Source organism: Mustela lutreola, chromosome 10, assembly GCF_030435805.1.
Source record: "Mustela lutreola isolate mMusLut2 chromosome 10, mMusLut2.pri, whole genome shotgun sequence".
Lineage (NCBI taxonomy): Eukaryota > Metazoa > Chordata > Mammalia > Carnivora > Mustelidae > Mustela > Mustela lutreola.
The window spans coordinates 62922459-62943630 of record NC_081299.1 but is presented as its reverse complement, the minus strand read 5'-3'; the positions used below and the strand labels follow the sequence as shown (position 1 = coordinate 62943630).

Below are 21172 nucleotides of genomic sequence, written 5' to 3'. Positions count from 1 at the left end.
ATACTTCTTGTGGTCACAGGAGAATTAGAATGAAGAGACTAAGACTCTATAAACTCTCATCCAGGGGCCTTTCATTTAAATTCAGGTGAAATTTCATTATAATGAATCTGTGTCAGCCTGGTTACCAGAGATAAAGGGAAAAAGTGTTATTTAAGGCTTCATGCATCCATAGTGGTATGCAGGAAGGGGAAGGAAGACAGACTCCGTTTCTTCACTCCTTCACATATTGGATTTTGAGCAGTAAAGTCTCAGGTTTGTTTTTTTTTTTTTTTTTTTTTTTTTTTTTTAATGCACTTGTTGACTATCCCACTCTCTTCCCACACACCATCTTTTCTTTCCTTTCCTTTTCTTTCTTTCTTCTTCTTTTTTTTTTAACCTTTTTTAGTTCTAGTCACAGAATTGTAGGTTCCCTTAAAACCTCTGCTGAGGTATTTTTTTTTTCTTTTTGCATGTCAATTTTAAAAATAAAAGATTTTTTTTTCAAAAGTGATTCTTTCGACATCATTTGCTATTAACATGATTAAAATCATTGGGGCTTTTGTTTTCCCTTTTCATTTCCCCTATGGTAGTTAATTTGTAGTTAGACATTCAATATAGAATATTTCAGCAAGAAACACTCTTCTGACGATTATATTTTTCAACCCTTTTACTGCAATTGCAGTAACATATAATTAATGCCAATTATGCCTTGTGTAGTATGAATTATATTTTCATTTTGGTCTTCAGTATAATATGTATGACAAGTTCATTTTCCCTGTTGAGCTCACTTGCTACTTTCAAATGAGGAACATGTATTCCTTTCCTCTATTCCGATTATCTTTTACTCTATAGGGAGTCTTTTTTTTTTTTTTTTAAAGATTTTATTTATTTATTTGACAGACAGAAATCACAAGTAGGCAGAGGCAGGCAGAGAGAGAGGAGGAAGCAGGATCCCTGCCGAGCAGAGAGCCTGATGCGGGGCTTGATCCCAGGACCTTGGGATCATGACCTGAGCCGAAGGCAGAGGCTTTAACCCACTGAGCCACCCAGGTGCCCCTATAGGGAGTCTTGACAGGGCTAGAATGATCTAAGAAGAATGATTATACTATGTCTAACTAAAGTGGCCATTTTAGCACCATGACTATTTTTTCCAAGTATTCATTCAGAATATTTCTGTAAGGGAAATAGAGATTAGGCCAATTTTATCCTTCTTTTCTTCATCATCATCATCATCATCAAATAAAATGTGTAAGTTTCCTTATGCCCAGCAGAATCACATGTGACTTAAAAATTACTAGATTTACTGTAGTTACTCTCATTGGTGGCTCCAAGAACAGCCAGAAATGTAGAAACACCAATCTCTCAATATCTCTCTTTAGAAATCATGATTGATTGAGTCAAAATCTTGATCTTTAGTTCTGAGGGCATGTAGATAACATCAGAACCAGAACTATACCCAAGAATTCAGTTCCATCCCTGCTCTCTGATGATAAAACTCAGTTGATGAGATGTAAAAACAGACCCAGAGACACAGCCTGTAAGGCTGCAATGTTACTGGTAGATGTGGCTTGTTAGGCCTGCCATGTTTTACTTTGTTTTATGTGTTAATCAACATGAACAAAGGTTTGTTCTAGATTCCTGACTCCTATTGAAAAACCCAAATCCTGACCTCTCTAGGTTTCCATTCTGACAAGGTAACCTGGGAGTGTTGCACAGTCCCTATCCTTCAGGCAATACAGTATATCTATTTAGACTGCTTGTGTCATGTATTTTAATAGGCATTCTACTTGCAGCCATTAAACACAAATACGCAGTGTGGGCTAGTCAGGCAACACGTGGCCTGGGAGGTGTTGTGACTTTGAAGTCCCCGAGTCTGTTTCCTCATCTGTTCAGTGGGGCTAAATAAACCTCTAGATGATCTCCTAGATCACAACTATCTCCTGTGATAGTTGTGACCTCCAACTGAGAAAACACGTGTAAAACACTTTGAAGTGCTACAAGTATAAAAACTTGTTACTTACATCCATACACACACACACACACACACACATATATATAAATAATAGACATAATTTGTCAACTTAATCTTTGAGCTCCCTCTGCTGAGAATAGTATTATAACCATGGAAGGAGTAAGTAGAAAAAAAAGGAACCTCTCTCTGGTCTGAGGCAGGAAGATTTTATTTCATAAGTTGGTATCATGGGAAGAGCCTGGTATTGAGTTTGAAGGGCATCAAAGTACTGGAAGCCGTGTACAAGTCAGTGAACCTTCACGAATCTCATTTTCTTACCTATAAAATATGGAAGACAGGACCTGCAGTCTAAACTCACAGGCATATAGTCAGGATTAAATGAAATAAAGGATGCAAAAGTAATTAATAAATGAGAAGACATTATTCTAAGGAAGGCAATAATTAGTACTTAATGATAACATATGAAACCCATAAAATGGACTCAGAATATTTACAAGCCTAATACTTGTACACCTTAAGAGTTTGAAGAGATAACACAGTAGTTTTTTTTGTTGTTGTTGTTGTTGTTGTTTTTAAAGGAAACTCTATCCCCAGGGTAGGACTCCGACTCACCACCCTTGACATCAAGGATGGCATGCTCTTACTGACTGAACCAGGCGGGCATCCAGACAGAGAAGTTCTGAATTAAATCAGAGACTGGGCCTATTTTGCTAATTAAAATAAGCTTGTTATTTGTATTTTATATCCAATGCATACCTTTGTTGTTAGAGGGATTGGGTATTTCACATGTTCTTTAGATGACTTAATTCAATATAATACATGATGCAAATTCAGGAAGAGTGCAAAAAACGTGTTATGATTTTGGAATACAAAAAAAAAAAATCTCAGGACATTTATTAGAGCTGGACGGAATCTTTGAGATGATATTTTACAGACCAGAAAACAGAAGAATAGAGGACTTCTACAAGTTTTCAGAGGAAAAATTCAAAACCAGGCATTTGAACTCCAGTGTTCTTTCTGCTACACACCAGTGATGCTGGGGCTACTTCTGGCTAGTGGTACTGAATGGAATCACTAGATATTTAGATAATCTGATTAGGTTGGAAATGTAGGGAGGGAAGGGAAAGAAGTGTTAGTAAGATCACTGTTAATTAGTATGTGGGTTTAAGGGAAAAGTCAGCTCCTGTAAAGGAAAAAAAAAAAGATTTTGTATTCTTTTTGTACACTGGTAACCCCCTCATTACTCTACCTCTTCTGCCCTTCTTTTGAAGCCTGGTTACTACTTTTACATTCTCGGACGGATCTTAAACTTTTGTATGCCCTTGCAGTCCTGGGTCACTGGGGAGGTTCCTTCTCTTATCAGCACGCCAGAAGAGGACAGCTCCTCTAGGAAAATGAAAACTTTCCAAACTCCCAATCAGAAAGAATGCAACCACAGGGACAAAATTTGTACCGGACACCAAGAAATCACTCCCCCCCCCCACCCCAGTCCCCCCAACATCTGAGAGCTTGACGTTTTCCCCCTCTATTTCTACAGCCCCAAGGGAACTGTCTAGAGTCCTCGTTTTAAAGAAGTTTAGGGCGTGAACTAGGTCATTCCTTCCAAGTGTCTGGGGGAGGGCTGCGCCTGGAATTAGATTTCCCATCTCCACTGTCTTCCAGTGTTCCTCTTCCCTTTTTGGTTCTGGAGGGGCAGAGGCATTCGCGCGCCCCTGGGCTCATTCGGAACTGGTTCCCGGAGGAGGATTTTGGGGAAGTCGGTGGCTGGGCCGAGTTGCTCGAGCCCGTGCTCTTCTCTTGCAGTTAGCGAGAGTTCTTTTTGGCCTATGGAGACGGGTGTCTTTCGCGCCCGCCCCCCTGCCCCCACACCACGTCCAGCCGCCTGGGAAGAGGTTTCGCAGACCCGAAGGAAAGCAGGCAGGCAGAATGCGGGCCTCACCGGAGTCGGGCTGCCTGGCTTTCCACTTCCTGGCCCCAGAGAGCCGAGGGCTCCCAGCTTCCCCCAGCAGCCCCCCGCTGCCGCCACCACCGCCTTCCCCGGCAGCGGCTGCTAGATGACGGCGTCGTCACTGGTTGGATTGGAGGTGGTGGCTCAGACGGGACACCGGGGTGGGAGAGTGGGGGAGGGAGGGTGTGGGCAAAGGGGAGGTCAGCTCTGGGCGGGCGCTCCGGGGACCCTGCGCTGCCCCCTCCAGCAGCTGGAGCGCCACAGCAGCATCAACAGTCGCCGCCGCAGCCACAGCGGCCACAGCAGCGCTAGCGCGAGGCTCGCAGCGCTGCGCGGCCAAGAGCAGAGGGGCGGCGGCGCCCGCGCCAGCCGAATCGAGCCGAGCCGAGCGCGCAGCCTGGCCGCCGCCGCCTCGCAGATGCCATCACAGCAACAAAGGGCTTGCTGAGCGGAGAGCCGCGGCGAGAGCTCGCCTGGAAACCGCCGAGCGGGCTGCGGTAGCCCGGCGGCCGCCGGAGGAAACGCGCGGGGGGTCTGGGGGAGGGGCGGGGGCAGAAGATGGCTAAGAAGAGAGGGCCCCCCAGCATCAAGGGTGAGTTCCGCTTCGTTCTCACCTCGGCCCAGCCCACCTCCCACCCGCGGTCCGCCCCGGGGTCCTGCCTGTTTACATCCAGACTCCGCCAGGTGGAAGGTTGTCTGTAGGGGAAGAGTTTGCCTTCTCTGGGAGGTGGAGGGACCTCAGCACTGCCTTTGCCTCCGGGGAGACTCTGACAGGAGTTTGTCTCCTTTTTCTAACCTGGGGAAACCTGGAGATTCTTTCTCTCACCCCACCCCTTTCCTACTCCGAGAGCTTGGGTATCTGTTGCGCGTTCCCCCCTGAGGGCACTGGGGAGAAAAGAGACTCCTGGTTCGTAGCGTCTCGTCCTTTTAGGAAACAGGCTGCATATGTGTGCGTGTGTGTGTGTGCGCGCGCGTGCGCGCGCGAGTGTGTGTGCAGAGAGTGAGTTTTTTCCTTGGTCTTTCCTATTCCCTCCTCCCAACCTCCCCTCTCCTACCGCCCCTTCATCCCTAGGGTGACAAGTTCTGCATCCATTTTCCCAACCTCCAGCCTGAGGAGGTAGTAGCTGTCTGCCTTTCCTTTGGCCCAATGGTTAAGAGGAGTTGCTACCGGCCGGGTCCCTGCACGCTATTTCCCTCTTCCCGACCTGGGCGGGCGAGCAGTGCCCCCTGTTGCTCCTTTGGAACCGGGGTTTCCAAAGTTGGGAAGTTCAGGGGAGGAGAAGCGATGGCAGAAAGGACAAGGAAGAGCTTGTTGCTGGGGTGGTCCAGGGCTGCAACCGGGAGGGAGCCTCGTGGGCAGCATCCGGCTTGGCGGGGCGGGGGACGGAGGGGTGTGTCTCCGGGACTCGCAGAGCGCTGCGCAGCGGGAGCTCGTGTACCGGTCTCAGGCGCGGGGACTCGTAGAGGTCGCAGGTCGACGGCTCCCTCCCACTCCCGTGCTGTCGCTGGGGAACCGGCGGTAGCCCAGAGGTTGTACGCAGCACTGCAGGGAGGTGGAAGTCAGCTCCGTAACCGCGTACGCCGAGGACCGCTGTGCGCCTGGGGGTGGGGAGCCGGACCTCAGTAACTTGGGGAGGAGGAAGGGCCGGTGCTTGAAGTTGGATTTCGACCCAATGGGCCTCTTGGACCGGTAGGCGGAGACATACTGTGCTTTAGGGTTATATCAAATAGGACCACCACTCTGAGATGGGAACCTGTAAATTATTGAATATAACGGCTAGGTTACAGCAACGCGCTCGGCTTTGACATGCTTCTTGCTTTCCCCCCAAGTCCTGCTTGTGGAAACTTAGCTCCACTCTAGAGGTCACTTAGCGGGACCCAACTTCATCTTGGTGATTCAGCTTTCTTGTTAATTGCTCTGGGGTACTCAAATCACTTACTAGAAAGGTTTTTAAGCCACAATCCTTAATCTTTTGGAAGATTTTTGTAAGATGTTACTGCAAAACATCTGGGATTCTGTTTGAAACTGACTATGTGTATACACACACACACACACACACACATATACAATACATACGTATGTATGTATGTATATATATACACAGAAAAGGCCTTAAACCTGATTTTTTATTCTACCAATTAATTAGTATATGTTTATAGTGGTAGACTTGAAGAAGGAGAGGATATATTCTTCTTCAATTTCTTTATGGTAATATCAGATAATTCCTCTATATCCAGATTGACAAGGTGCATTAGTTGCACTTTTGTTTAGCTCCTTTTTTATGGAACCATATGGCCTGATGAGCAAAACAGAAGGATTCTTTTTCAGCACTGCTGATGTGGCTATCCATTGGCAGGAATACATTTCATTTCCACTCCAAACCTTGCAGATTGTAAATGGTCCATGAACAGTAGAAAAAATTTTACAGTTTTGCAGTACATGCTTAAAGACAACCTTACTCTTGAAGTTAACCTGGACAGAAGCACACACACACACACATACACACACACAAATCCAAAGAGACCAAATTAATGAGAAGTGAACCAGTATAAGAGGTTTGATGAAAAGACACCTCCTTTTAATTCTCTCTAACCCACCAAAAAACACCCAAGAAATTTTTGCTTTGGATGCCATGGTAGGATTGTGCGTTATTTCCTTAAATTTAAGTTGATGGTGAAATAATTGAAGAATAGTGGTTAATAGAGTTTTGTCATTTAAGTGTTAATAGTTCTTCTGGAAGAATTAATAACCAAGCTTTCTTAAGATTTGTGGCTTCAAGAAATTTCATTGCAGTTTTTAAAAAATAAGGTTTTCTTATGCTACAAGTTTTCCTTAAAGGGAAAGAAAGGTATGTTATTTTGCTCTTACTGACTTGTGGGCATTTTTCCCCTGTCTGTTAATGTTGAATTTCTTTTTCTTCCTTCCTTTCTTTCTTTCTTTCTTTCTTCTTTCTTTATTTCTTTCTCTTTCTTTCTAAACCAGCTTATTTAATTCTTAGAAGGAAAGATGCTTGTTTTTCTTTTTTAAGCCTTGGAGTTTCACTTTGGCAAAGCAGGTTTAGTGGTGATACTTTGTAGATAACAAAAGCAAGCCCAGGAAGTTGTAATCCATTGACCTGCCACAATTTTTCCTTTTTAAAAAAAAAACAGCTCTACAAAAGCATCTGACTGCAGGCTTGCAGAACTGCTTGCTTTCAGGCATCTGCTTGTAAGCTACAACTAGCTAAATGGAGACTGCTTGGTAGAAAACCAAATTGCTCAATTTCTGGACTTTTATTTTTATTTTTATTTTTTTCCTTTTGGCAGCCTGCTAGGGTAAATTTTGCAGAATAATAAACCATAGGTTTAAGAGTATTCTATGCTGTGTTGGTTATTATCTTAGGAGAGCTGCTTTTCTGCTTAGATACACTGCATAGGGCCAGAGATCATTTATTGGGGCATGTGACAAGCAAGTTGCTCATTGGCTTCTGAAGTCCTAGCAATGGATACTACATACATAGAACAGCTAGAAATTGGCCAAAGGGAAATGTAGTTTCTTAACACTGACAGAAGAATAGGATGAGTTGGCAGCATTTCTCAAGGAATCCTGGCATTCATTTGTGATATCTCATCAAAAGGACAGCTTTTTAAAAACACAAGTGGAGGGGCGCCTGAGTGGCTCAGTGGGTTAGGCCTCTGCCTTTAGCTCAGATCCTGATCTCAGGGTCCTGGGATTTAGCTCCACATCTGGCTCTCTGCTCAGCAGGGAGCCTGCTTCCCCCTCTCTCTTTGTTTGCCTCTCTGCCTGCTTGTGCTCTCTCTCGCTGTTAAATAAATAAATGAAATCTTAAAAAGCAAAACAAAACAAAAATGCAAGTGGAATATTTATCAGTCCAATATTTATATTTTATTGAAAAAATGTTGTAGTCCATGATCAATAAAAGTCTTATAAATACAAGTTAATTAGTTATGGTGACCTTAACAACTGTGCCCCCCTTCCAATATTAGTGCAGGATTTCTCAGTTATTTAAATTTAAATGTTAAGTTATGCTTGGATTCATCTTCATGCCTTCATTCAGCATATATTTACTGAGCACTGAACACATATCAGGTTCTGTGCAAAACATGAGGGACACAGGGATGAGCATGATAGGCAACGCAGAGTAAGTGCATTGGTAGGGCGCCTGGAAAGAGCAGGTAAACAATCACACGAATAAAAAAAAGTCGCAGTTATGATACCATGAAGAAAATAAACTAAGACAAAGAGGCAAAGAAAAAGAAAGAGAGACAAACTCAGAAACAGACTCTTAACTATAGAGAGCAAACTGTTGATTGTAAGAGGGGAGTGGATGGGGGAAATAGGTGATGGGGATTAAAGAGTACAGTTATTGTGGAAACAAAGAAAAGAAAATAGGATGATGTGCTAAAAAGGACTGTAGGATTACTTGAGGTTGTCTGAAGAGGTGACAGTTGAGGTGGGAACCAAATGAAAAGTAATTTACATGCCCAAAGCTGGAATGTAGCAATGCAGGTCTTAAGGCACGAATGATGTTGCAGTTTGGCATGTTCAAGTATGAAAGGAAGAGGGCAGTTCAGCTGGAGTGTAGTGCATGAGGTAAAGACAAGTAGGGAGTGGTTTTTGACCCTCAACAGGAGTATAGGTTTTATTTTAGGTGCAGTGGGAAGCCAACTGGATGGTTGAGGTTACTTTCTTATCCTTGAGGCTGATTTCAGAAAAAGCAGCTTTCATATGTCAGGGAGCAAGAATTCCTGTTAAACCTCAAAGGTCCTTCTAGCAGGACTAAGAAATTATTGACCTGGGGCGCCTGGCTGGCTCAGTTGGTGGAGCCTGCAACTCTTGATCTTAAGGTTGTGGGTTCAAGCCCTGTGTTGGTGTAGAGTTTACTTAAAAGTAAAAAAAAAAGAAAAAAAAAAAAAAAGAAAGAAAAGAAAAAAGAAAAAGAAACCAGAACATCTGGGTGGCTCAGTCATTAAGTGGCTGCCTTGGGCTCAGGTCATGATCCCAGGGTCCCGGGATCAAGCCCTGCATCGGGCTTCCCACTCAGTAGGAAGCCTACTTCTCCCTCTCCCACCCCTGCTTGTGTCTGCTCTCTCGCTGTGTCTGTCTCTGTCAAATAAATAAACTCTTCAAAAAAAAAAAAAAATTGACATGAAGCAGATTAACAGGTTAAAGTGAAATTTATTAAGTATACATACGGAGATTTCACATAGATATGGAAATTCCAAAGACAGGCAAAATGAGGTATATATGTCACTCTGAACTTAGGAGAAGGAGTTAGGGGTCTGGAATTCCAGAGGAAAGGAATGCATTTCACAAAGCAATAAGGAGAGCAGATGTTTATAATTAGATGTTTGCCCTACCATACAGATAGATTATTCAGATAAAATTGATCTCTATTAATAACCCTTATTCTGGGAAAGACCTCCAATTTGGTTCTTCTGTGTGGCTAAGGGAAGGACATAGTTTTTCTTGAGCTTTCAGGTGCCTTCATCTCAAATCAATCCATATGGCAAAGTGGCACATTGTGTGTGTGTGTGTGTTGGGGGCGGGGTTTATTGGGGGTCTGTCCAGAACCCCTACACATATATCAACTCCTTAGGCCAAGTAAAGCAACCCAATGGACTTCACTTTTCTAAAAGGCCTAGTTATAGTCAAGTGTCCTCTCCTACTGCTTACCAAAATACCTACAATATTTTGGGCAGAGATGTTGATAGAATTTCTAAAAATTTCTGCTTGAAAAACAATTGTAAAGAAAACAAGTACTAATTCAAAATTGTGGTAATGATTGTTGGGTTAGTTAGCCACCTAGCAAGACTTACAAAGAAGCCTAATCTTTGGACAAGCATACTGTAATGTTAGAAGGGAGAATTGTAAAGAGTCTGGAACATGAGTGTGGGTAGGAGGAATGCGGAAGGCAGCAGGAGGGACTCCTAGGTAACGGAAAGGAGTCCATGAAAGAAGAGTGATGGTGGGAAAGGGGACATAGGAAAACCTCTACAACAACATCAGCCAATTTATGATTTTTGCCAAGAGAAGCGGAAGCTTGATGTGAGAGTGTTCCAAAAGAAACAGTCTAATTCAAACACAAAGGAAGTTCAAATCAGGGTACCTTTATGCTTTTGACTGATCTTTTACTTGTGAAGCATTTATAACAAAGCATGCAGGCTTTTAAAAGATCACTTTGATTTTACTTAATCATTATTAGGTTGTTCTCATGGATTACAGATCTCACAGATGAAAGCAGCATGAAAGAATGATAAAAACTGTCATTTGTTGGAGGGAGCTGCTTGACAGCTAGTTAGCAGGGAAAGTTTACCCTTGGGTCTCTGATCTTATTGTGGAGATATTGGCAGGGCGTAGGAAAGTATGGGGTGTTTTGGATGATTTTCTACTCCCTAAGCATTTGTAATTAGAAAGTACTATGGTGTTTAGGGAAGATATAAATGATAAACATTTTAAAGCTCTCCATTGCCTTTTTCCAACTCCAAACTGTCTACTGCTTTGCCAAAGATTAATACTGAGAATATACTAAGAGTTTTTGTTGGGTCAAGGCTTTGTTTAGTCCCCTCTGTCTCTTTCTTTGAACTCTAAGTCTCTCTTTTGAGCCTAGCAAGGCTGGTAGGACCTCAGGGATTATGTAACTAAGAATGGATCTGGCCCTTAGTGATACTGCAACATAATGTGTTTGTGACATCAGCTCTTTTTCATACTATTGAGAATCACACTATGTTTGAGTTAGAAGAAATGCTCAGTGTCCACAGAGTTATTAGAAGAATGATAAAGAGGTGAGTGATGCTGCCACATATGAATAGTGTAGGTCTGTAAGGAATTTGATCAAGATTATTATTTATAAATATATATTCTGTATAAGCCAAGATTTATGTCTTGATTGTATATATGTGTGTGTTTATGTGCACATGTATATATACATGCATGCATATTATATATTATATGTACATATATACATGTATATAATTTAAAGTCCAGAAATATCTATTTCAAATTTGGTTAAGTTTATTCTCTTTTTTTTAAAAGGATTTTTCATGTATTTATTTGGGGAGAAAGACAGCAAGAGAGTGAGCATGAATGGGGGAAGGGCATCTGGAGAGGGAAAAGTAGACTCCCCACTGAGGGCTGGATCCCAGGACCCTAAGATCATGACCTGAGCCAAAATCAGATGCTTAGCCAACTGAGCCACCCAGGCGCTCCAAGTTTACTCTATGTAAAAACATATTCTGTGTAAGACAGATCTATATCTAGCTCTATTTATATCTCTATCTTTATATGTTACATATATATTTACATATGTATGATAGAGCTCAGTTCCCAACTTATATTCATGCTTCACCCTTTACATATGTGAATGAATATTATTTGCATTTTACATATGAGGAAATTGAGATACAAAGACAGTAGGTGCATTCCTGAGGTCTAGGAGTAAATTGTATACTGTGGATAGAGACATAACCAAGTCCAGTGACTCTTTTTACATTGTCTATATCCAGTATTTTTTTTTTTTTACATCCAGTATTTTAATATCTGTTCATTTCCCTCAAGGTTTATCAAACCTAATGTAGAAAGGTAGATCATGTTTTTTCCCTTCTGAATCAAGAGGATGATATATCTTCTTATACTTTCCTCAGAAGTGTCACAACTTTATTGCATTTAAAATTAAAAATACATTGTTAACAAAAAAAATGCTCACAGATGTAAGATGATATTGTATAATGGTTTTATGTTATATTATGTATTATATATATATTACATTATATTTTGCCTCTCTGTCACTAGAGATGGAAAGGCAAAACAAGGTGAGTAAATGATCACACTTTTTGAAGTGGTATAAGCAGGAAAAGATGCATCCACGTTAACTCTAAGATGAATTGAGATTTTTTTATTTTTTAAAAATTTTATTGATTTATTTGACAGAGAGGGAAATCACAAGTAGGCAGAGAGGTAGGCAGAGAGAGGGGAAAGCAGGCTTCTTGCTGAGCAGAGAGCCCGATGTGGGGCTCGATCCCAGGACCCTGAGATCATGACCTGAGCTGAAGGCAGAGGCTTAACCCACTGAGCCACCCAGGCACCTCTGAATTGAGGTTATTTTGCTGTTCATGTGACAAATGATTTTACTGTTGTGGTAGCCAGCCTTCAAGATGTCCTCTATGTCCTTTGTCTACTGGTATTCACACCCTTACATTCTTCCCTCTTACACTGAATCTGGGCTGACCTGTGTGACCAGTAAAGTATAGTAGAAAGCTACATTGTACATAAAAGCATTGTAGCTTCTGCCTTGCTCTTGTGTATCTTTTGCTTTCCTATCTTGCTTACTTCAGGGAAAACTAGCTGATGTATTGTGAAAACATTCAAATATCCCTGTAGAAAGGCCCACTGTGGGAAGGAGCTGAGCCCTCCTGCTAAGAACCAGCACCAGCTTGCCAGCCATATGAGCGATCAACCTTGCAAATATACCCTCCATTCCAGTTAAACCTTCAGTTGTCCATTGCCTCAGTCAACATCTGACTAAATTTCGCAAGAAACCCTAACCCAGAAATGCCCACTAAGCTGCTTCTGGATTCCTGTATCACAGAAACTGTGAGAGAGAATAAATGGTCACTATTGTGTTAGGCCACTAAATTTTGGAGTAATTTGTTGCATAACATTAGATAATAATATATTTGTAATTTATTATTTTTGCATCTCTCTCTTGGGAGATCGAGGCCCTCTCAGGGGTATATAAATATTAGGGGAGATGCGTGTGGAAGAATATATATTTTTTTAAAAACACTCTGCTACAATGGGATTAATTTACTTATTTTGACAGTTATCTTGAACCCTATCTGTCACTTTCAGTCTCTTAAGAATAAAAGGAACACTCTCGTTCACAATCTTTCTTACTAATCTCAGGCATGTCCTTGAATTTTAGCCGTCTTTCCTACTGTAGTGAATTGGATTGAAAACCTAAAGTTCTCTTTTCCTGTTTTCCTGGAGTCTCTTTTAGCAGCCTGTCACTTTCCCATATTTTTTGATCCTCATCCCTAGCTCCTTTGCTTCTCTCAGTTTAGAAGGTACCTTCCAACCAGAAGCCCCACTGAACTAAAAATCAGAGTGGTAAAGAGAGAACACAGAAGTCCTAAAATCCACAGACAGCCTGAGACTTCACAGCTGAAACTGAAAAGACAAAAAGTCTCTTAAAACCTATAATCTACCAGTAAAAGGGTCTCCAGTTATATTTGTCTACTCCTTCCTACCAAAGAATCCCTTCTCCCTCCCAGCCCAGCTAGTGCTTTGATGTGTAACCAGGAAAGTGAGAAAAAGGATAAAGAAAAAAAAAAAAAAAAGAAGAGAAGGCTGCAATCCCTTCTATTTCAGAGTGGGATATTCATCCATTTTATTTCACTCATTCATTTGACAAATATTAGCTGAAGACGTATTCTGCGCTAGGTACAATTCTGAGGGACTTACCAGAGAAGAAAATGGAGGCTTTTTTGAGGTTTCCATTCTACATAGGGAAGATAGGTAATGAATAATAAACACTAATAAGCAAATTGTTGATATTAAAAATTGAAAAATGTTGTGAAAAAATGTAGAGCACGGTGAGGAGGATTTGGAACGCTGTTACGGGATGATGGAGAAGATCAGTTGTGGGTAGTAATAGGATGCTTAGGATAGACCTAATTGAGAGGTAATGTTGGAGAAGGTTAAATAGTTACTCATGGCAGGGGAATAACCTTCTAGATAAACAGAGAGCAGGTTGGGTGAATTTAGAAAGGAGAATAGAAGTAGGAAAGGGGATCAAGAAGACGAGGGAGGACCAGCTTCCATTAGGCCCTTTAGACACTTTAAAGGAATTTACCTTGGGGGTGTCTGGTTGGCTCAGTCAGTGGAGCCCTTTTAATCTTGGGTTCATGAGTTCAAGCCCCACAATGGGTATGGAGATTACTTTAAAAAATCATTAGCTTATTAATTAAGTGAAATAAAGGTCTTTGACTTTAACCTTGAAGGTTTTTAACAGGTTTTTAGCAGAAAAGTGATATGATATGACTTACATTTTATTTTTTTTAAAGATTTATTTATTTTAGAGAGAGAGAGTGTGAGCATGAGTGGGTGAGGAAGAGAGAATCTTGAGCAGTCTCCATGTCCAGTGGAGTGCCTACCACCACTGTGGGGCTCAGTGTCAGGATGCCAAAACCTTGACCTGAGCCCAAACCAAGAATCTGCTGCCCAACCAACTGCACCACCTAGCTGTCCCATGACTTACCTCTTGAAAGAATTGTTGGGGCTACTGTGTTGAGAGTGTCCTATAGGTGCAAGGAGAGAAACCAGAAGAGACTAGTAAGATGTTTGCAGTATTTCAGTTGAGAGATGCTAGTGGCATCCATTAGGGGAAAAGCACGAGACATGAGAAATGCAAGGACAACTGAATGTATTCTGAAGGTGAAGCTGATATGGTTTTCTGAACTAACAGTGTGTGGAGGGTGAGAGAAAGATAGGCATCACGGATGACTGCACGGTTTTTGGCTTGAGTGACTAATAGGATGGAGTTGCCATCAGTGTTATTAGAAAATTGTGGATGGGGCAAAGTTAGGGGGAAAGATTGGGGGTTCACTTTTAGACATACCTGGGGTTGAAACATTTATTTGATATTCAAGTGGAAGTGACAAATAGGAGGTTGGATATATGAGTCTGGAGTCTGGGAGAGAGGCAGTTTGGGAGTCATCAGAACATAGGTGGTATTTAAGGCCACAGACTGGCTGACTCACCAGGAAATGAGTGCAGACTGAGATAAATAACCTGAGCCCAGGCTTGCTGCGATATGAAGAGGAAGGAGAGAAGAGGAGGAAACTGGTAAAGGAGATTGAAAAACAGTAACTAGTGAGTAAGGGGGAAATCAAGAGAGCGTGGGGTCCTGGGGCTAAGGGGGAAAGCATGGGAAAGAGGAGGAATAATCAGCTGCCTTAAATGCTGTCCATAGGTGGAGTAAGATGAGGCGGACTTAGAAATGGCCACTGGATTTATTAACGTAAAGATGACTGCAAACCCTGGCAAGGGTGGTTTCACTGTGGTGGCAGTGATGGTCTGAAGGGACCAGGTTACGAGAGATGGGCGGAGGATTAGAGAAGCTTCGTTCGCTCTTTTGAAGGGTGTTGTTGCAAAAGGGGCAAAGCAGAGGTGCTGCGGCTGGGAGTGGGAGGAGCCCTAGAGAAGAGAATTTGATTTTTTTGAGATGGGAGAAATAATAGGTTTCGTTCCATGTTGTGTGTTACTCTTTGCTTTTTGAGATGGTCTTTAACCTCTCTTTTACTATTTTACATTTTTTGGTTGCTTTTTTGACAGTTTCCTGGGGAGATAAGGAAGAGTTCGTGTAGAACGACTTTCTATCACTGAGTTATGTTTCTTTTTATCTTTATTTCTTTAAATATAGTAAATATAGCACTAAAAGAGGCATATAAATGGACCTCTGGGCAAACTATTTAATAAAATATGCCACAATAGGAGAAAGTTGCCAGGAGAGAACGGTTTACTAGACATCATGTTTCTGGCTGTAGTAGTCCATTCTCTCAGGTGAAAAGCTCAAAAGAACTAAAGAAAAAATAAAAAATACACTGGAGTCACTTTTTGTAGTGTCTGGAGGCCATCTTGTAGTGTCATGACTGGAGTAGTGGTATTGGGATCTAGTGAGTCGACACCAGAGAGACTGGTAAACATCCCAGGACGCTCAGGACAGTCCCTACAGCAAAGAATGACCTGGTTTGAATTGTCAATAGTACGGAGGGAGGTTGAGAATTTCCGGGCTAGCCCCATTATTTTTCTATTCTTCCAGAGGGGAGCTAGGAAGCTATTTCTGAAAAAGGAATCCAAAACAGTTGGCTTTACCTATCTCATTATTCTGTTTAGACGAGGCACAACTTTTTAACAATTAGGGTTCAAAATAAGAACATTTCTCTCTTTGCTTTCTCTCTGCCCCCTCCTTTCTCCCTCCGTCTGTTGGTTGCCATTGCATCTTACAGTTTTTCAGTAAACTTACACTGTTTCTCATTAGGGTTCGTGATATTAAAGGAACATTAAAGTCACAGTTAAAAATCGCTAGTTCAGTTGAGGTACCACAATTTCACATTGTTGATTCCTGTTTTGCATATGTCTGAATATTTTGTGAAAGAAAGGATCAAAACCACAATGTTTTGTTAAGCTCTGGCTCTGTCTCTCTTTAATGTGAAAGATGAGTAGCCCCCAAACTACTTTTCTGTGGCTTCTTTTGGCCATTAGGACTTTAGCGGAGAGCTGCACTCTTACTAACCCTATCATGTAAAGAACACCAGTCAGGACTGGTCCTAAGTGCTTGAGCAATTTTCCTGTAGGAACAAAACTAATATAATATTATATGTTAATTATACTGGAATTAAAAAAAATAAAATAAAAATAAAAAGATTAAAAAAAAGAATTGCCATATTCAGTGCATTTTTTTCCAAAATCCAGTTTTATAAGAAGCAATTTAAAATTTGTGCATTTTAAGAACTTAAAGGATGGATTTTGGGGTGTATTTTGTAGATCATTTGCCTGTGTTTCAGTATTCAAATCATGAGAGGAAAAAAAGATTTTGTAATTGACAGTAAAATTTTATTTTATTATTTTTTTAGAAGTTTTTTAAAAAAGATCATATTTATTTATTTATTTGTCAGAGAGAGAAAGAGAGAGAGTGTGCTCAAGGCAAGCAGACAGAGTAGCAGGCTGAGGCAGAGAAGCAGGCTCCCTGCTGAGCAAGGAGCATGATGGGGAACCCGATCCCAGGACCCTGGGATCATGACCTGAACTGGCTTAACCAGCTAGCCACCCAGGCATCCCCACAGTAAAATTTTATTAAAAAATTATTGTCACTCCAGGTTTTCCTTACAAAGAACTTAAAAGTCATTTTAAAGTTAGGCTATGATCGTGTCCATTTTGTAAATATTAGTTGAAAAATACCCAAAGTCACAAAATGAAAAAAATATTATAAAACATTCTTAATAGACATTAATACTACACAAATTCAAGTATTAACAGTATTTTTCAGTTTGAATTAAGTTATTTTTTCTTTTTATTCACTGTTTTCAGCCTCTTATTCACAGTTCTTTTGTTTGGCTGCACAAGAAAGTCATCACATTCTTTTCCCATGGCAGTGACATTGATTCTGCTGACCTAACACCTTTACTGTAGTGCAAGAGTATCAGTGACTAAAGAAGAACCATTAAGTTGTGAAAAAAATTTTTTGGTCATAAGTAAATGTGTCCAGAGGTATCTTAGCTGTACGGGGTAGGACAGACTTGTAGTTATAAAGAATAAAATTGGAATCTGCCTCTTCCCTCATCCCTCTTACCCGCTACAAAAGCCTTACATTGAAATGTATACTTCGTGAAACTTCATGGAAACTCTTCATTGAATTGTTATCACACTTCCCACACATTAAACTTTTATTTAGTAATCTATAGAAACAACATGAAGACAAAAGGAGGACGTACACTTCACATGCCTAATTCTAAACACTCCTTATGTTTTAACCTCTGTAGATTCTCACTGCTGGATTCTGAATTAATGCCCTAGGTATGATGAAGAGTAAGCAAAGTAATAGATTATACACAAGTTTGTGTGGGTCAAGAGAGGCATGTAACCTGTTTAACCTACTTGGGAAGCACAGTTTTCAAGGTTTTGGTAGCACTAAATGTTAGAAAATTATATACGTTAGAAACAATTTTTTTTTTTTTTTAAGATTTTATTTATTTGACAGAGACAGTGAGAGAGGGAACACAAGCAGGGAGAGTGGGAAAGGGTGAAGCAGGCTTCCTGCTGAGCAGAGACCCTGGGATCATGACCTAAGCCGAAGGCAGACGCTCAACGACTGAGCCACCCAGGCGCCTCGAAACAACTTTCTAAAGGAAGTCTTCGAGGAATTTCAATGGGCATTTTTTTTTAATTTTTTAACTTTTTATAAACATATAATATATTTTTATCCCCAGGGGTACAGGTCTGTGAATCGCCAGGTTTACACACTTCATAGCACTCACCAAAGCACTCAATGGGCATTTTTAAAGCTAATTTCTTATATTAAAAAGATTGAAATATCTTTTGAGTATTTAGAATTTTCGTGAGTCTAGACTTCTTTCCTGTAATTCGTCCTGTTTAATGAGGTTTTATTCTGTATCCTGTATTTCTGAAAAATGGGGTTTTTAATGTATTAAAGCAGAAAAATCTCTAGAGAATTGCCATTGTTAAAATAGCGGTTCAATAATCAAGTCTTTGATTATTGGAGGGCTCTTTACGAAGGATTTCCTGAATAAACATGCAGTCCTTTGATTCCTATAGATATGCTAAAACTTTTTCTTGGAGTCAGCCAGACCCTGAAATAGCTCTTTACCCAGCTTGGGCTATTTTGGCCCCCACAGACGTGCTTTTGCTGATTTGTGCTTAGTTGTTGTAACATTGATTGACATTGAGATGCTTGACATCCTATTAAGTTCGCAGGTGTTGTTTCTTGTGCTGATCACTATTTACAAAAGTATCTGTGTTATGAGTATCTGATGGAGAAGTTTCTCGGAGAAGCCACTAGCTAACAGTGGATAAACAGAGTTCATGGCGTCTCTTACTATGGGTAGACAGCTAGGAAGCTCAGAACTGAGTCTGAGAGTTCACTCAAGACTTGTATATCAGACATTTGTGGATTTATTTTGTTTCTCGTCGTCTCCATATACTTTGTTTTGTTGAATTGTAGGTATTTCTGAAACTATTTTAAATCGTCTTCAAAATGAGAGGAATTATAAACAAATTAATATTGGCTGAAAATAAATCCATGGAAGTTAACTAATCTATTTAGTTATAAACTAGTAATTTGCAGAGCCTGCATTTAAACCTAGATGTAGTCCCAAATAATTTTGTATGTACAATAGAACACTGAAAGGATTTTGGGAAACCATCCTACTGTCCTAACCCCCACTTTTATTTTATTTTTTTTCATTTAGTCTTTGTTCATGTATAGTTCTCCATAGCTGTGATTTTATTTTATGGCTTTTTTATCCACTTGGTTTCACAAGCTGAGAATCTGAAGTTATCCTTCATTCTTTTTCCATGCCCCTGCTTAGCCCTGATCCAGTCAGTCACTACTGTCGATCCTAAGCATCTACTTCTCTCTAATTCCAAGGTATAACTGAGCACTCATCATTTCTAGTATGAATCGAACCACCTGTACACTAACAGGTCTTCTTGCATTAGACTTTCATCATCTACAATTAATTTTTTCACTCTATTGCAAATCTTGTATTCCTACAAGGCAAATCTGATCACTTCACATCTTTAAAATCCAATAATGGCTCTCCGTTACCACCCCAGTGTAAAAATCAGAATTTCACAACAAGGCACACAAGGTTCTCTAGGATCTGACCCATAATTACCTTTTCTGCTTTATCTCCCACCACCTCCCACATCTATCCTAAGTTTAATGATCTTACCATTCTAACACTGGGGACCACACACATTCTTTTGTGCTTCTCTGTCTTTCTGATACTAGATTTTTGGTTATGATGAAAATCCCTTTTTATCTTTCAAGCTTCAACACGAATGTCCCTACAGTCTCTGTGAAACTTTCCCCATCTTCCCCTCTGGCACTCCTGCCCTGCCCCTACCCTATAGCCGAGTTAAGCACTTCCTCTCTGGGGCTCCTGGACTTGCACATGCTTCTATTAATGCTCCCAGATGATTTAAATTGTAGAGTCCATCTCCTTTCTCAGTCCTTCTGTGGGTCTTCAGTTTTGCCACTGCCCTGAAGCAAAAGGAACCAAAAAATCTGACAAAATCAGTCAGCGCCTTAACAACCCAGGGTCCAAACATCGCCCGTGCCATAGCTGACTCCTGCACCCCTGCCTCCCACTGTTCTGGTGACACCATCAGGCAGTTCAGGCCAGCCAGTCTGTGCTTGGTGCCTGAAAGAACAGCACCCTTTCCCAAGCCAGTTGTCTGGAGGCATTCTGCTCTTTGGTAGGGCTGCTTTCTGTCTTTCTGTATCTTGACTTAGTTCTCTTGGATCAAACCTGGCTTTGTGTAGGTTGTCATGTGCCCCAATTTGGACCTGCATTTTACTGGATTGCAGCAAAGGACTGCTGCCTCACACAACTTGGGGTTTACACGTGCCCATTTGCTATCCACTTCTTTAGGGCCCTCCATAGATGTCCACGACTACGCTGTGAGCTCCTTGAGGGTTCTGATTGTGTGATATTTATCCTATAATCCAAAATGTCTGGTATAAATCTGGGCATGTCATAGATACTAAATGGCTATAACATTGAATAAATCAAACATACATATTTCTCTATATTTTTACATAGTCTTCATAATTTTTATGGTTTAATGATAATCAGTAGCATAACTAACATATATAACATTTATAACTGAATATATATATATACGTATATAAAACATATATAGCTGAATTTTCCAGGTTTTCTCTGTGTATACAATGTTTTAATAAACATCTGTGTGTATATGTGTGTGCATTTACCATGTTGAACTATCTATTTAGATTAAAGAGGCTCAGTAGCATCTGAGTCTAAAAGTTAATGTGGCCCATTAAAGGGAAAGTGAATTTATTATTGATGTATCTAGGGAATTGTACTGATTGGATAGTACAAAATCCGATGTTAGCTCCAAATTGTGAGAGTATTATCTTGTAATAATGTTATAAATTAGAAAGTTAGCTAGAAAATTATTCCAAGGTCTGATATAAAATAATAGCTCAAGTTCTAACAAAAAGGTACAGAAGAAAGTTATGCTAAATCATCTTCCTTTAACTAGAACTCCTATAGTTTTTATATTCATTTTTCTTTTTGTCCTATTCTTCCTTTATTGACAGTACATTTTCACATGAAAATGAAATTAAACCATAAACTTTTTTATTTTCAAAGTATGCTGCCCAGCATAAGCTCATTTTTTAAAAAAAAGATTTTTATTTACTTATTTGACAGAGAGATAGAGAGAACAAGTAGGCAGAGAGGCAGGCAGAGGGAGAGGGAGAAGCGGGCTCTCTGCTGAGCAGGGAGCCCAATGAGGGACTTGATCCCAGGATCCTGGGATAATGACCCAAGCTGAAGGCAACTGTTCAACCAACTGAGCCACCCAGGCGCCCCCTAAAGTATAAACTTCTTAGAGACTACTAAATTTTCATTTTGATGCCTAACACTTAGTAAGTGTTCAATAATAATTAGTTGAATAAATATGTGAGTGAATTTTAGGATGTAGTTCTTTTGCAGTGAAT

At 40.7% G+C, this 21172-nt stretch overlaps 1 protein-coding gene across 1 annotated transcript in view; it reads left to right on the top strand.

Annotated features, from left to right (window-relative positions):
- The first annotated feature begins 10628 nt into the window (after window positions 1-10628).
- SLC44A5 (solute carrier family 44 member 5) overlaps window positions 10629-21172 on the top strand; it is a 403850-nt gene continuing 393306 nt past the window's right edge. The window contains exon 1 of the mRNA XM_059137458.1: window positions 10629-10685. The gene's annotated coding sequence lies outside the window, so the exon portion shown is untranslated. The remainder of the gene's footprint in view (window positions 10686-21172) is intronic.